Below are 18,136 nucleotides of genomic sequence, written 5' to 3' on the forward strand. Positions count from 1 at the left end.
TTTACCAGAAAACATTTTCCATAGTAAATCGTTTTTGACACAAAGCACAGCTCATTTAAGTGACCACTACAGAAACAAAGCAGAAACCTAACTCATTTTCAAAATACATTTCCAATATGCACCATTCTATTTTTAAACAGCATTACAAAAAAATGACACAAAATGCAAGAATAAAGAAGCACAATATGCTTCTTAATCTTCCCCATAGTGCATACAGCAGTCTATCTTTATTAAAAGAATCATTACTCACCTTTAAAAATGCTTTGAAAGATGTAGAGCAGTGTCAGTCACACACAACAGATTTTCTTAATCAGAATCTCTGAATAATGCTTCTGTCACTGGAGCCTCATAATAATGGCACAGATTCTTTCTCAATACAGACCCATATTCTTGTACATAACCAATCAAAATTCTTCCCACACAAATTCAAAACCAAACTGCACATTTTAATTGGTTGTACATTTGAACACTTTGAAACTCACATAATATTCACCCATCCCCCCAGTGCTCATTCACCCTGTTACCATGGTAACTCCCTCCTAACCCAGCACACAGTTGAAAAGTTCATCATACTATGTTGCAAAAGAATCCAGCAAGGAGGTTTGTCCTCTCAATGTACTTGCTAATCATGTGCAATGTTTCTTTAAATGACTTTTTCTCAACCATTAAAATGGCATTTTGCAGCAGACTCGCGACACGGCGGGAGTGCAGCAGCACCGGCTCCATACCGGCTCCATACCGCCAGCGCCGTGAGGGGAACGGCAGGTCTTTTCCTGGGCTTGCCACGGTGTAGTTCAACCAGGCGAACTACACCTCCCACGAGCATGGGGGTGACACACAAACCTGACGCTCTCCACGCGCCCGGAGGCGCTCTAAGCACTCGGAGCGCCAGACGCTCCTGGGGGCATTTTGCAGCAGACTCGCCACACGCCGGGAGTGCAGCAGCAACGGCTCCATACCGGCTCCATACCGCCAGGGCCGTGAGGGGAACAGCAAGTCTTTTCCTGGGCTCGCCACGGTGTAGTTCAACCAGGCAAACTACACCTCCCACAAGCCCCGGGGGTGACGCACAAACCTGATGCTCTCCACGCGCCCGGAGGCGCTCTAAGAACTCGGAGCGCTGGATGCTCCTGTGGGCATTTTGCAGCAGACTCACCACACGCCGGGAGTGCAGCAGCACCGGCTCCATACCGCCAGCGCCGTGAGGGGAACGGCAGGTCTTTTCCTGGGCTCGCCACGGTGTAGTTCAACCAGGCGAACTACACCTCCCACAAACCCCGGGGGTGACGCACAAACCTGACGCTCTCCACGCGCCCGGAGGCGCTCTAAGAACTCGGAACGCCTCCCGCATCGCGGGACGCGCTCGGGCGTCGCCGGGCTGAGCCCGGGCAGACGGCAGGCCGTCTGTGGCAGTCAGGGGCCGGAAGAGGCCGGGCCGGGCTACAACCCTAACATCCATGATGGGCAAGAGGAAACAGGTATGTGCCAGGGACGATGATGGGTCGAAAGCAAACATCCTAGAAAGTCCGAGTCCATCATCTCGTATTTAACTTCTGCAGTGGGGGTATTGACTAAAGAGATCGCAAATGCGGAGAAAGAGTTGGGTTTGAACACAGGGGAGAGTGATCCAGTCCCTCCTACAGATTACAGTAAGGTGATACCGTTGGAGCCAAACATTGTGATCACCAATCGGGAAGTGAACCCAACTAACACCGTATCACCTATCCCAAATGAGGCTTTACACCAGCCATTGCCCATAACCCCTGCTGTTCTTCCACAAAAACAGCATAGGAAGCGAAAGTTGCTAAAACCAACGGGCAGGAAGAAAAAAGACTTGGCTCAGACTACTCAAACAGACCATCGTCTTAAGGGCCTAATTGGGAACATAATAGAGGACCTATTTATCTCACGTTTAGAACCAGCACTTGTGTCCATTGCTAAGGACATTGTGGACACTTTAAACACCTGCGTAATGGGGCTTTTGTCCAAATGTGAGAAAATTGATGTGCTGTTGACACAACATAGGGGGCCAAAGGGGGGTCTGAGTGAGCAAACAGTTTCAGCTGATTACCTCCCTACAGCTGATACCAGGAACATCAGCCCTATCCCTTGCAGACCGCATGGACCGGCAGGGACTGTAGATACAGAGGGGAGCAAACCACAAGGGACGTGCCAGGGAACTCTATGCCTGAACCCAATGTCAGAGGCAGCCAGGTTTATGACAGCAGCAGGTGCACTCGCCATCATGGTAACATCCTGGAGCTGCCTCCGGATGCAGCTCCGCTGGTGGCTGTCTTCACCGGGGTGCCTCCGGGTAGGGGGGGCTCCAGCGAAACAACCGCTGACCTGATGAATCAGGCTAGACAGTAGTGCGCACAGTTCAGCACGGGTGGAACTGATGTCGCAAGTGCTGTTACAATGGCAAGGAGGGTTTGTTGGGTTGGACATTGCCTCAAGAACATTCCTGGGGATTGCGTGGTGGTGAATTTTAACAACAAGAATAGTGCTGAAAGATTATTTTGGGACGGTTCCGACCTTGACAACAAAGGCACAGACCACTCCCCTTGGGATTCTTTTACCCCCCAATTAGGACCTATAGATACCCACAGCTATCTACCCGGCCCCATACCCACCCTAATAACAAATGCACTTTATCATACCAGGCCAGGATGAGCGCACGGATGGGATCTGCCCAGAGACCTGCACGGGGAGGGGATACTGTACCTTTAACTATACTAGCAGCATCCCCGGTGCACCTCCAATCTGGGGGGAGGGTAGAGCTCTGTAACCGATTTTCGCCCTTGTCCTAGATGGAGTCCAACAATTGACTGGGCCCTGAAATTTCAGGACTGGGGCCTGGTATAGATGGTATATCCAATATAACAAGTAATCAGACAGTCCAATGCAAAATTCTAAGCTGGACTGTTTCAGGTATTAGACCCAAAAACACTGACCCCATCTGGTTACAATTTATAAAACAATTCGACATCCCGGCCTTCCAGGAAACCTGGGATCCAGATTCTAACTTTATTTTGGATGGCTACCATAGCTTCACTACTCCGGCAATTCGAGGGTCTGCGGGGAGGCCTAAGGGGGGTTTACTCTTCCTTATTTCCCTAAACCTTGCTGGTACTTTCAGGAAACTTAATGGGGAGTCAGAGAATTTCCTCATTTTAGAATGGTTTGTTTCCAATAAGTATTATTTTTGATTAACTTGTATAATGCCATTGAAGGCTCCGTACAGAAGGAGCATTTTTGCATATTAGAGCAATTTTTGTCAGTCTATAAACTTAATATTTCTTTTGTGCCAGAGATGTTTTTAGTGGGAGATTTTATCATACATCCTTGCTTGTGGGACTGTTATGGTGATGACCTTGATGGGCAGATGAACGGGAGGGTACCACATTTTGAACACGGCAAACATAGTGGGGCTCTGGAGGAATTGCTTTCCAATTTAAATCTATTTGAACCAGGCAAGGAAAGCGGTAGCGAGACTGTCCCCACTTTCATAGGTCGAGGAGCTAACTCTGTGATCGACTATATCTTCTTATCCCGCTTAGTTCTGACTAAGACCATGGACTATATAGTGGTGACGTCAACCTTTAGTGAGCATAATCCCCTTGTAGTGAAAGTTGATCTAGGGGTTAACTGTGTCACCATTGATCAAGGAAGGGAGGTAGTGAGGGATTTATCCACAAAAGACCAAGGCAGACGTATAAAGTGGGATGCTATAGTTCCGGAAACCTTTTTCAAGGACCTGGTAGCCAAGGTAGAAACCAACATTGGTATCTGCCTGGACGATTGTGCTGTAGGAGCAGGAACTATAACTTCCTTTACAGCAACTTGCAAGCAAATTGCAGAAAACCTACATAAGGGGAGTGGACCACATTCCAGGAAGGCCCAGAAATGGTTCGATTCCTCATGTACAAAGGCCCATGAGGCTCTTCTTAATTCTCTTAAGAAGTCCCTGAGGGATAGGGCTCTAGTGTCCTCTCTCCGCAAGGAGTATAAACAAGCAATTACCAGGCGGAAAAATAAAATTAAGGAGGAGGCCTGGGATAATCTGCAGTCTACGGACGTATTGAGGGACAGCAAAAAGTTTTGGGCCACGATAAATCAGCCATTCTTCTCAGAAAGGTATAATTTAGACACGGAATGTGTAATGCCTGACGACATCTGGCTACAGCATTTTAAGGGTATTTATGGAAATAAGGAGCATCAGGAGCCAACCTTAGGAAGAACCACCATGGGCTGCCCCACAAACCCTGTCAAATTTGAGTTGGCTGAAGTAGAAAGGGCTATTCGAGATACATCTAAAAACAAGGCCCCAGGACCCGATGAGGTTCCTGCTGACCTCTACATCATGTACCCCAATTTTTGGGCGAAGATCTTAACCAACGTGTTCAATGCAGCAACCCTAGTGGGTTTCCCTACCTCGTGGGCATCTTCTATTATCGTGCCCATTTTCAAAAAGGGGAGCATAGGGGACCCCGCCTGCTATAGGCCAATCTCCCTGCTGGACTCTGCCGTCAAGATCATGGGCAGAGTCATCCTTCAGAAACTGGGAGATTGGATGGATGGTAGGGGGGTGCTCTCGAACCTCCAGTATGGTTTTAGGAAACATAGAAGCACCATGGACCAGTGCCTAAACCTACACCTTTTGATCAATAAGTACACAATAGCAAAAGAGGGCTTTTTATATCTCGGGTTCATGGATTTATCATCAGCCTTCGATCTGGTGAATCGATCCAAACTATGGTGTATTTTGTTAGAAATGGGCGTAGAGGCACCCCTGGTTCACTTTCTTAGCGATCTCTACCAAGACCTAGCGGCAGTCATTAGGGTCACGCAGGACGGCAGATGCACTGGCAAACTCAGCTCCAGGCGGGGGTCAGACAAGGTTGCATTCTGGCCCCTCTACTTTTCACGATCTATATTAATGGCCTGGAAAAATCCTTAGCTGAGGTCAGTGCGGACATTCCGCATGCAGGGGGATCTGGTATCCCGGTCCTCCTGTATGCGGATGATGCCGTCCTCATCGCCCGCACAGGCCTGGGTTTACAGAGGCTGCTGGATAATTTTGACACATTCATGGAGTCCCTAGATTTAAAAGTAAATAGCAACAAATCCCATGTTATGATTGTTGGGGCCCGTAGGAGGGTCAGTAAGGTTAAAGCTTTCAGATGCTTGGGTGCGGAAGTCTCTAGGGTCCCAGTGTTCACTTACTTGGGAGTATTGTTTGACGAAAAGGGCAACTGGGGCCCTCAGCAGAAGCATAAAAGTAATGCCATTGTAAGATCTACAGTAGCCCTTCTTAGTTTCGCAAAAAGGCTGGGATCTAGGCCCATGGAGGCCATGCTTAAAATATATAAGTCTAAGTGTTGTGCAATCGCCTCCTATGGGGCATCAGTTTGGGGCTACGCGCCTGTGGATAAAATACAATTAGCAGAGAATAGGTTCCTCAGATCCCTGCTGGCGTTCCCTCAGTCGTCCCCGACTTTGTCTGTTCACTCCGAATTAGGTCTGGGTTACATAACAGACTATTTAAAAGCAGCCCCACTGATTTGCTGGGCAAAGACGTGGCTCAACGAGGAAATTACTCTCAATCACCTTATCCTAAAAGACTGCTTGGCCCTCGATAAGGCAGATAGCATCCCATGGCTGGCATACGTTAGAGCGGCGTGTGTCAGACTGGGACGTCCTGAACTATATACAGCCCCAGAGGGAATTAAGAAAGATGTTTTGGTGTGGATCAAACACAACTTCAGGAACATGTTGGAGGCAGAGAGGGAAGAGGAGGAGCCTAAAAAACAAGGTGTAAGAAGTATCTATGTCCTACAGACCTCTCCATCTATTGAACCTTATCTAAAGATCGTCACTAAGCCCTTCCATCGCTTTTTGCTGACACGATTTAGGTTCAATTTAATTCACCTCACTTTAGGAACCTTCCCGCACTGGGGTAAACCAGATGAGTCTCCACCATGTTCTTGCGATAATTTTTCGTCACAAGATACCCTCCACCTGATCATGTTTTGTGAAAATTTCACCAGGGCACGAAAAAAATTCCTATGTCCTATATTACGTGAAGCTGGGTTTTTGCAGGTGAGGCCTGCATTTTTACATCTGCAACTGTTGAGTAGCGTCCGCATTATTTTTAGCGTAGCAAGCTTTTTGGCGGCCGCAACCAGAGTGAAAAACAGAAGAAGTATTTGTATGCACTGAGTACACCAGACTGAGAAGGCGGGGGTATATCTGTCCTTTTAGTAGGGAAATATATATAATGTTTTTTTTAAAGATTTTTATATTGTAGCTCATATTGCGGCTCCATAGGTCATGTGGAGATATCTGAAATTAACTGTTTTGTACAAATTATGAACTGTAAATAGTGTATATATATGAATGTCCGCAAATGTATGCATATTTATTCTTGTACATATTTTATTCATTTTATGCACAATGGATGTGTGTATTTCTGCTTCTTTTATGATTTTAATTAATTGAAATAAAGATTTTTGACTCGCTGACTGACTGACTTCTTTAAAAAAAAAGCCTGCACCCTAATTTTCGGTGGTGAATTTTAAGAAAGCACCAATCATTTCTTGTTTTTCAAGTGCACTGAATCTCAAACCACTTTTTTTTAATAATTCCTAATTTGAAACTGCCATTTCATTTCCACAACTCATCTGAATACAAGCACATCTACCTTCAAGATGCCAAAAGTCTGGTTTGTAGGTCATAGCTATGTCTTCTGGAGTGAAAGATTAGCAAGTAACAGAGGTATTTACAACCTTGATTTACCAAATGTGGACATTGTGTGGATTGGACAGAGAGGATTAAGAAGCCACCAATTGATACCATTGATAAAATCCTTTATGCATCTACCACACCCTGACCTCATAATAGTGCACTGTGGTGGAAATGACCTAAGCACTTTGACTGGGGTAGGTATGGAAATGCTTTTAAAGGACATCTTTGGGCAATTGATGTCACTTTTTCCAAAAACTGCCTTGGTATTTTCTAATATATGCCAAAGGCAAAAATGGAACTGGTCCAACCAATTTTGTCCACAGATTGAGAGAGCAAGGAAACATGTAAATAAAACTGTTTCTGCTTTTCTCGGAGACTATGGTATGGGTTCCATTTACCACAACAACTTGCGTTACAACATGCAAGGCATCTATAGGAGAGTGTACATTTTATATATGAGGGGAAGAGAGTCTTTCTCTTGAATTTGAGACTCTGCATTGGTACCTACTTGTAGGTACAAAAAACACCCACATAACACAACAGCTCTTTTCAGAGCTACCCTACCTCTAAGCTCTCTAAAATATTTTTTTACTCTATTTTTTTACACTGTTTTTCCCCATGGCGCGCTCACCAAATAGTTTTTTTGCCCTTCAGGGTCCTTCCAAGCCCCCCTTAAAAAACCTAAGGGGTCAGGGGGTGTCTACCCTGGCCACTTTTAATATTTTCCCCCTTTTTTTTTACCTCAGGTGTCTCGATTTTACCGAGACACAAGATGGCGCACTCTCCGGACTGTTAAGAATGTTGACAGACACCCGACAGCCAATCAGCTTTCCGCTCGCGCACTCCCGTAGCGTGCCGGGTGCGCTCCCTGGTACGCATACCGGTGAGCGCTCGGAGCGCGCTTATAGATATATATGTGTTTTTGAAGTTGCTTTTCATAAAAACTACTGGAGCAATTTTAAACAAATATGGTAAATGGCCTTACTAAATACCAGTGCCTATCATTTGCCAACTTTGGTGTAATTCCATTCATCCGTTCGGGCTGTAGCCGTGTCTAAATGTCCTATGGAAAATTGCATGGGGAAAACACATTTGAAAGTATTGAAATTTAGAGCGAATCAAAATATTACTTTCGTTTTGAATTTGTGTGTGATGAGCGAGAACCGGCGGCACCGCACTGGAGGCCGCCGGTTCTCGCTGAATGCAGCAAAAAAGTGGAATGCCCTGCCCAGGGATCTACGGAAGGAACCCTCCTACCTGAAATTTAGAAAATCACTTAAATCCTTTCTTTTCCCCAAGGCCCCCTAATTTCTTCCTCATGTGTTCTGTTATTAATTGTACAAGCGCTGGGACGCTCTAGGGCAGCCATGCGCTCTATAAACCCAATTTCATTTCATTTCATTTCATTTCATTTCATTGGTTATGTATATATATTAAATGAGAGGAAAACACGGCCATTTTGTGATACTCCTGTCTGAGGTACTTTTGAGAGCAATTTTGGGTGCTCAATTGCTGGACTTTGAATTACACAGTACTAACTCTTCTACTTTCAAAAAGGTGAGTTGTTAATTTGTAAGGGGAACTATGTTGTACACTTTAAGATAATTTGGAAAATGTTTTCTGTTAGTTATTTACAGTCCTTCTGTTATAATTATGGATTAAGATAGGCTGCATCACATCCAGTGCTTTATATTTCTAGTTCCTGCTAGATACTATACACTGTCCAATTAATTTTAAAGAGCTAAATACTTGATTAAGCTACTTTTATATTATGTATTACTAAAAACAATAAATGAAAGTGATTAATTTTTTCTGCTATTTACAGCAAGAAATTTGAAATTAAAATTAATCAGATGGAGGAGACCAAGGAAATTTCTTTTGAAATTTCAACTACATTTATTGAAATTGAAAATGTCACGGATATCGACAGCACCATTTTATCACAAGGAGGAGATGACATAAATAATTTTTGGGATGAATCTCTTGACGAAGAATTAATCGAATGTTTGGATACAATAGAATTCCAACAATCATCATGGCACACTTATAATGAGGACATTCCTGTTCATATGATTGAAGAGGAAATTTCAGATGAGGACATGCTACAAGTTCTATTAAATTATGTAGATTCTGAACAATAAATTAATATTTACAAATTAAAAATTAGTTGACATATTATTCATTTTTATTTCTAATTTATGAGGTAGTAGCAAAGTGATTGTATTGAAGTGAATTTTAGACTCTGCATCGGTACCTACTTGTAGGTACTAAAATCACCTACATAACACAACAGCTCTTTTTAGAGCTACCCTGCCTCTAAGCAATCCAAATTCGTATTTTACACTATTTTCTTTCAATGTTTTCCCTGTGGTATGCTCTGGGTGCGCGTACTGGTGAGCGTACATGGGAACACACACATCGTTTACCCCGCGAAAATTGCAAAAAAAAAAAAGTTTTTTTGCCCTTCAGGGTCCTTCTAGGCAATCCCTCAGAAAACCTAGGGGGCCAGGGGGTGTGTACCCTGCCCCCTTTTAATCATTTCCCACTTTTTTTGACACCTCTTGTGTCTCGATTCTACCGAGACACAAGATGGCGGACTCTCCGGACTGTTTAGAATGTCGACATCCAATCAGCTTTCCCTTCGCGCACTCCCGTAGCGCGCCGGGTGCGCTCTCCGGTACGCGTACCGGTGAGCGCTCAGAGCGTGCCTATAGATATATATGTGTTTTTGAAGTTAATTTTTGAAAAAACTCCTGGAGCAATTTTCACCAAATATAGCAAAGGCACATCTGCGTACCAGTCCCTACAATTTTGCAAAGTTTGGCGTAATTCCGTTGAGCGGTTCGGGCTGTAGCCGTGTCAGAACGTCCTATGGAAATTAACATGGGGAAAACACGTTTTGGGGCCCCCCTTTTTTCTCAGCCCCCACTTCACGAATCCCCCCAAAACGGTGTCATCAGTGATTCATTTGAGATGTCATCAGGGATGTCACTGACCATGTCATGAATGATCTAATATGTGACATCATCAGCAGTGGATTGCGGGTGCGCGAAATATAGTTAGTACAACTAACTATATAGGAGCAATTTCATTGGTTTTGTATGAGTGAAATGTCCAGCTAACTATAACTCCCCTAAAACCTATAGTTTTTTGAGTGAATTTCAAAGGTTTTTTAAAAGCTAATTCCTAACTATATAAGGCCTGAAACCTATGGTTTTTTCAGTGAATTTCAAAGGTTTTTAAATGCTAATTCCTAACTATATAAGGCCTGAAACCTATGTTTTTTTCAGTGAATTTGCAAGGTTTTTTAAATGCTAATTCCTAGCTATATAAGGCCTGAAACCTATGGTTTTATCAGTGAATTTGCAAGGTTTTTTTAAATGCTAATTCCTACCTATATAAGGCCTGAAACCTATGTTTTTTTTCATTGAATTTCGAAGGTTTTTTAAATGACAATTTTTAAATGTATTAATTGTTGTTTTTTTATACTGATTGACTAAATCTTTGCAGGCAGGTGTTCAGAGGGCACGCCCCCTTTTTACAACGTTCTGCAGCGCAACCCCTGGCGCGTTTGCAGAGGAGGAACTAATTCCCCTTGCGTACTGGGGGTCCCTGGGGGGCAACTAGCCCACCAGGAGCCTCCAGTATAAGCCAGGGAGCTGCATTACAGAGAGGTGTAATGAGGCCACACCCTTTTTTACACCTCTCTGCAACGCAGCCCCCGGGCGTGTTTGCAGAGGGGGAACTAATTCCCCTTGCATACTGCGGGTCCCTGGGGGCCAACTAGCCCACCTGGAACCTGCAGTATGCGCCAGGGGGCTGCATTGCAGAGAGGTGTAATGAGGCCACACCCTTTTTTACACCTCTCTGCAGCGCAGCCCCTGGCGTGTTGGCAGAATAGGAACTAATTCCCCTTGCATACTGGGGGTCCCTGGGGGCCAAGTAGCCCACCAGGAGCCTCCAGTATGCCCCATGGGGCTGTGTTGCTTTGCCCCGGGGACGGCGGTCCCCAGGGCAGTGTGGGGGGATTGTGGACCCCCACACTTCCTTATGCCTATGCCGCCACTATTTGGTCCCCCCGGGGGTAATTTAAAAAAAAAACAGACCACGTTTTTTTTTTTTTAATGTGGGCCTTTTTTGTCCTTGTGAGACCACCTGTGCAGGCCTAGGGGTCAGGGTGTATCTACCCTGCCCCCTTTTTGTGTTCTTCACGTTTGTTTTTCTGCTTTCTTGTGCCTCGGTCTATCCACACGCACACATATACACATATATATATGCATATATATGCATTTATATATATATATATATATATATATATATATATATATATATATATATATACATACATATATAAACATATATAATCTGCATATCTATATAAATACAAATATAAATGCATGCATACATATACATATATGCATACATATGCATGTTATTTACATGAAAGTTTGAAAAACACTATTAAAAGCAAAGCTAAAAAGCCACCTCATTACAAACAGAATGGCTTTAACTTAAACGAGGGCGAGACCTATTGCATTTTCAATGCTTGTTTACTTTGGTTCCATCAAGAAGGCATTCAGATGTGTCACACATTTGCCATAAATTCTGAATGTTAGCACTCTAGTTGCTCATTATATCACTGTAGTAAAGCTACTGCTCACCAGGGAAGTCTGCTGCTGGTATTCAAAGTGCATGTTTCAGTCTACATGTCAGAATTTTTTTAATGAAATAGAAGAGGATTTGAGAAGTCACTCAAAATGTGCCCTAATTTTTCTTTCTGAAGCACTAATCATATTTTCTATGTCAAAATGAACCCCCTCATTTTGTTCCTTCTTAAATTAAATGTTTTCAGACTTACCACTTCATTCCAATCAAGATGACTATAGTAAAGGCACTTCTGCATACCAGTCCCTACAATTTTGCAAAGTTTGGTGTAATTCCGCTCAGCCGTTCGGGCTGTAGCCGTGTCTAATCGTCCTTTGGAAATGAACATGGGGAAAACACATTTTGGGACCCCCCTTTTTTCTCTGCCTCTGCTTGACGAATCCCCCCGAAACTTTCAGGGAAGGAGCAGAACTGAGCTGGCCAAAATTCTGGAAAATTGCACGTAATTTCCTCAATCGGCGCCAAAGTTATTCCCAATAGAATGTTGCGGATTTCCTATGGTAACTATGTCCTAACTATCTATACCTACTGGCGACCGCCAGTAGGTTTTATATATATATATATATATATATATATATATAACTCCCTCATGTGAACCGACCCCAGCAACGCCGACACAGTGCCTGCTGGGATTTGAAGTCCGACTTACCTGGCACGAACTTCTATTGGTCAGTCGACAGCTGCAGAGGGAGGAGACTGTGGTGCGGGCGGGTATTTCACACAGGTTAAGTGGAACAGGGAAGTACTCTTTACAGCGTTGGGCGCTGAGGAAGGCTATCTATGCCGAAATGCATCCGCCACCGCTGGGACTCCTGTAAATAAACCTGTGTCCTGCTCTGAACCCCCCGTGAGGCCTCTGTTCTTTTCTTTGGAGAGAGTATCTGTCATATATATATATATATATATTCACTGAAAAAACCATAGGTTATAGACCATATATAGTTAGGAATTAGCATTTACAAAACCTTGAAAATTCACTGAAAAAACAATAGGTTATAGACCATATATCGTTAGGAATTAGCATTTAAAAAACCTTATTTTACCCACACAAAACCATTGAAATTCCATATATAGTTAGTTGCACTAACTATATATCGCGCACCCGCAATCCACTGCTGATGATGTCACATATTACATCATTCATGACATGGTCAGTGACATCACTGATGACATCACTGATGACATCTCAAATGACATCACTGATGACATGACTGATAACAACATCCAGTGATTTTTTGTTTCTGTACAGTTTAAATATGTCTTACATATTGAAGAATGAGTGGATGTGTAAGTGTCTGGACGAAGGATTTAGTAGGTGCATGACTGACTGTATGAGTGAGTGATTAAATGTGTCTCACTGAGTGCATGGGTTAGTGACTAAACTGTCTTAATTTGTGCATCATTATGTCTGTTGTTCTGTAAACTGCTGCATGTGTTGATCAGTAGCTATATGAGTAACTATATGGGTTATTGATTGATTGCCCAAGTATTTGTATGGGAGACTGAGTGTGTGTGTGGCTGGCTGGGAGGTGTGTGACTCTGTGCAGATCAATGTGTACTTGTATCAATGATTGTATAAGAAGGTAAGTATGTGTTAGTATATGTTTGAAAATGTAAGGTGCTCTATGTTTAACTGTATAGACAAGAAAATGGAAGTGTCATTGATTCTTTACAGGACTGACTAGGTGTGTGAGTAACTCCATGGATGAGTGGCAGACTGTGAGTGTCTGTATAGGTGTATGAGTGCATATGATAGTGTTGTAAAGATGAGTGATTGTATGTATGAATGATTGTATGGGTGAATGAGTGAAGGTGTGTGTAGACGTAGGAATCAGTGAGTGCGTATGTAGTAACTAGTATTGGTGTGTCAATGGTTTCAAAAATTATACTCTGTATTTAACACTGGGTGAAACAGAGGTTATATTAAAATGTGAGGAGATGCATTGTATTGTCACATGAATGATATCATCAGTGATGTGGTCATTGATGTCAAATGAGATGTCATCAGTGATGTCATCAGTGATGTCATTTGAGATGTCATCAGTGATGTCATCAGTGATGTCACTGACCATGTCATGAATGATGTAATATGTGACATCATCAGCAGTGGATTGCGGGTGCGCGATATATAGTTAGTGCAACTAACTATATATGGAATTTCAATGGTTTTGTGTGGGTAAAATAAGGTTTTTTAAATGCTAATTCCTAACGATATATGGTCTATAACCTATGGTTTTTTCAGTGAATTTTCAAGGTTTTGTAAATGCTAATTCCTAACTATATATGGTCTATAACCTATGGTTTTTTCAGTGAATTTTCAAGGTTTTGTAAATGCTAATTCCTAACTATATATGGTCTATAACCTATGGTTTTTTCAGTGAATTTCAATGTTTTTTTAATAGCAAATATCATAAGCTGTCGAATGTCAAGTACGTGGTAAGTAAAAACATTTTCGTGTTTATGCACACTGATCTGCTTTGAATGCTGCCCCCCCCTCATTTCTATTAAGAGTACTCTCTCTTTGCAGATAGTGAAAGGTAGTTAACGCAGGCCTTTGCCCCCGTTGTAATACGTCGTGCCTGCTTCTCTCTCCATTTGATTGATTGTTATCCAAGCATTTACTGTTTTAGAATTGGTTCTCTTTGGTTCATTCTCTATATACAAACAAACACAGAGTCGCAATACTCTGTTTAGTCTTTGCAGATAACGAAAAATCGTGTAAAAAAACAAAAGGAATCGAGCAAAATCAGTAGGCCACTAATGGGATCTCTTTTTGACCTCGCTAAAATAGAAACATTAAGAACAACCCCTCATGACAAATACGAAACTAGTGAGATGAACTGAACTCCACACCATGATGGCTGCAATACAGCTCGGCTCCGCCACCCACCCCGCCCAAAATAACGATAAAGAGCGGCTGCCATGATTGCTCGCGGAATGGCCACGACGGAGCTACGAAATGGTGGTGCTCTCATGCTAACGCCAGCTTCAGTCTGAAACATCCAGAAACACGGTAGACTACCAATTCGATCAGTTCCGGTAGCGCCCCAATGTAACCCGGTAGAGAAGAACTAGCCCTCCCCTCTTTGACTGATGGTTCTTGTTGCCTGTCCCTTCTGTTGTCATTTAACAGAACTATTTAGCCTGCTGAAAGGGGTTGTGTTCCGACCGCTGGTTGGTGGAGAAATTTTGACTATATTCTGCACCTGCGTTGTCGCGTAATGCGTCATATGACGCGCCGCGTTAGCGCATCCAGAAGTCATCCGGGGCGCAACGCGCAGCGCGTAACGTAAGCATAACAGGTCATGTGACTTGTTAATAAAACTTTTCATTGGTTCATTTTACTTTTCTTATTCTAATGATGAAAGGCTTGGTCATATGACCTAAAAATTATGCTTTTTATTACTTCCGAACATTATTTTTTCTTAAATATATGTTATAATGTTCCAGGCTAATGTACTTTCCCGGAAAATTTACAACTGTCCTGCAAGTAAAATATATTCTTTTTTCGAGAAAAAGGGCGTTTCTTCATCCCATGACGGAGCCGTTGAGCAAAAGAGGGTCGACCTGCTGTCTTAGTCGCCGATACGCCTGAATATGAGATTCTTATCGATCACTTTATGTTGCAGGAGTAGAAAACACAACAGCCCTTGACCATTTATCTTTACTGCGTTCCTGCGTATTATACCTTTTACCCTTCATGTGATTGGTCTGCTTTATTTCACTTGCCTTTTAATGATTCTAAAACAGTGACTATTATTAAAAACTTTACCAATGTATATACTACTACCATGTTTTCTTTTAAAAACCTTTATTGTGAAAATTTCATTATACAAATACGAGCCTATAACCACGTGGGCCGGCCACGGAGCAAACTGTAATCGTATATGATGAGTAGACATTTACACTGTAGAGGAACGTAACGGGCGGGCCATTAGGTTGCAAGAACTAAGGTGTCTAACAGTTGCGGAATCGGTGGACGTACATTTTATAATTAAAATACGACAGGGCCAGTTACAATAAAATTATCTAGATATACATTTGCGGGCAAGTACCATGCGTGACGTTAATTCGAACTTTCAATAGTACAGTAATCAATAACACATCAGAACTTAATATCAATAGGGATGTCGAAATACTCAATCAATTCTCGTCCCCGCCCGCCATGTGCTTCAAAACTGCATACGTATCTCGTGATTTCAAGGTTCTGCAACCAGTACACAACAAGGAGTTACGAGTCCCATTTATTCCGGCGCCATTTTGGGCGAGGACGGGCAGGTCCAGGATATAGTCAACATGTCTCTACCAACCATCGACTATGATGATGTTCATATGCTGTATTTATAGAGTAACACTCATCTGTCCACATGAAATTAATTTGCCACAATCTAAACATGTCATTTTAATCTTTGCAAAGTTCTTCTAAATATTTGGGACCGTTTCCCTTGCCTCTGATGCTGTCAGTGCCACTTCTTTGATGAATGTACTGGCAGGTCGGGGGTTCTCCTCCAAATCTCTCTTTTATGCAGCACTATAATTAATTGGTGCCACCTCTCCATATGACGATGCATGGTATAGTTACCATAACTATATTTTTGTTCGGTTCCTCTGGAGAGTACATCGTGGCAGATGAAGCGTATAACGTACCGGGCATTTACCTTTTTTTGCATGTAGAGGAAAGGAAAAAAAAATCGAGCGTCCGAGTTCTAAGGTGTCCCAGGGCCATTTTAGTGGACCAGGCCCAAATCCAAAGAACAGGCCGTCATTTTGAGAGTCCTGTTGCAGCCGCCTGTCGCTGTAGCATCAAGAGCGGCCAAAACTCAGCTGAATGGCAACTGAAACGGTAAAGGGGCGCCCCACTACAGCAGACGAGCCTCCACCTAGGAAGGCCCGTTCACGCCGCCTCCCCCCCCCCTTCGGGCACCCCATGCCGTTATTCGGAGCAGTATTGTAGGATGGCCACACCAGTGCAGCAACTTGCTAGACACCTCCTCGGTGGTAAACGAATCTCAGCGCCTTGTGGTGTCTTCTATTCAGAAAACATTGTTGTGCTGCCTTCGACCTATTCGCCGCAAGTGCGCACGCAACTCAGCTGCATAGCTTGCTAGACACCATCTCGGTGCTAACCGAATCTCAGCGCCTTGTGGTGTCTTCTATTCCAAAAATATTGTTGCGCTGCCTTTGGCCCCATTCGCACATCGGTCCGCTACTGCCGCCATCTCACAGACCAACGGGGCGCCCCACGCCGACTTTCAGCATTGTAGGATAGCCACACCAGTGCACCTTACTAGACACCACCTCGGTGCCATCCGGATCTTGGCATCTCAGCGCCTTGTGGTGTCTTCTATTCAGAAAATATTGTTGCGCTGCCTTTGGCCCCATTCGCACATCAGTCCGCTACTGACACCATCTCACAGGCCAACAGGGCGCCCCACGCCGACTTTTACCATTGTAGGATGGCCACACCAGTGCCACAACTTGCTAGACACCACCTCGGTGCCATCCGGATGTTGGCATCTCAGCGCCTTGTGGTGTCTTCTATTCCGAAAATATAGTTGCGCTGCCTTTGGCCCCATTCGCACATCGGTCCGCTACTGACGCCATCTCACAGGCCAACGGGGCGCCCCACGCCGACTTTCAACATTGTAGGATGGCCACACCAGTGCGGCAACTTACTAGACACCACCTCGGTGCCATCCGGATCTTGGCGCGTTGTGCTGCCTTCGGCCTATTCGCACATCGTTCCGCTACTGACGCGAACTCACAGGCCAACGGGGCGCCCCACGCCGACTTTCAGCATTGTAGGATGGCCACACCAGTGCTGCAACTTGCTGGACACCACCTCGGTGCCATCCGGATCTTGGCGCGTTGTGTTGCCTTCGGCCTATTCGCACATCGGTCCGCTACTGACGCCGCCTCACGTGCCAACGTATTTTCTCCGCATTTTATACCCTATGCCGCATAACAGGTCATGTGACTTGTTTATAAAACTTTTCATTGGTTCATTTTACTTTTGGTTTCCTAATGATGGAAGGCTTGATCATATGACCTAAAAATAACACTTTTCATTGGATGAAAACTTTTTTTTTTCCCAAACGATGAAAGCCCCACCTTGTTTCTGGATGTTTCAGACTGAAGCTGGCGTCAGCATGAAAGCACCACCATCTCGTGGCTCCGTCGTGGTCATTCCGCGAGCAATCATGGCAGCCGCTCCCCACCAGAAGCCTGCAGGAGTCGGGGGCCCCCAAAACTTTTGTTGAATCCTCAAGGCGGAGGGGACGCTTTCGAGAATGGGGTCCAAGACCTAGCAGACAGTCGTCCGATTTCCAAGGTGTCCCAGGGCCATTTCAGTGGACCAAGCCCAAAAAGAAAAGAGCCTGCCGCCATTTTGAGAGTCCTGTGGCAGCCGCCTATCGCTGCACCGCAAGAGTGGGCGCAACTCAGCTGAATTGCGGCTTTTGACACAGTGGACCAAAAGCGGACGCAATGGCAACTGAAACGGTAAAGGGGCGCCCCACTACAACAGACGAGACTCCACCTGGAGAGGCCCGTTCACGCCGCCTCCCCCCCCCCCCGGGGCGCCCCACGCCGTTATTCGGAGCAGCATTGTAGGATACCAAAACCAGTGCGGCAACTTACAGGACATCACCTTGGTGCCATCGTTCTGCTGCCTTGGAACTATTCGCACAACAGTTTGCTACTGATGACCCACCCCCCCGCGACG

Source organism: Lissotriton helveticus, chromosome 8 (genome assembly GCF_964261635.1).
Source record: "Lissotriton helveticus chromosome 8, aLisHel1.1, whole genome shotgun sequence".
NCBI classification, from domain to species: Eukaryota; Metazoa; Chordata; class Amphibia; order Caudata; family Salamandridae; genus Lissotriton; species Lissotriton helveticus.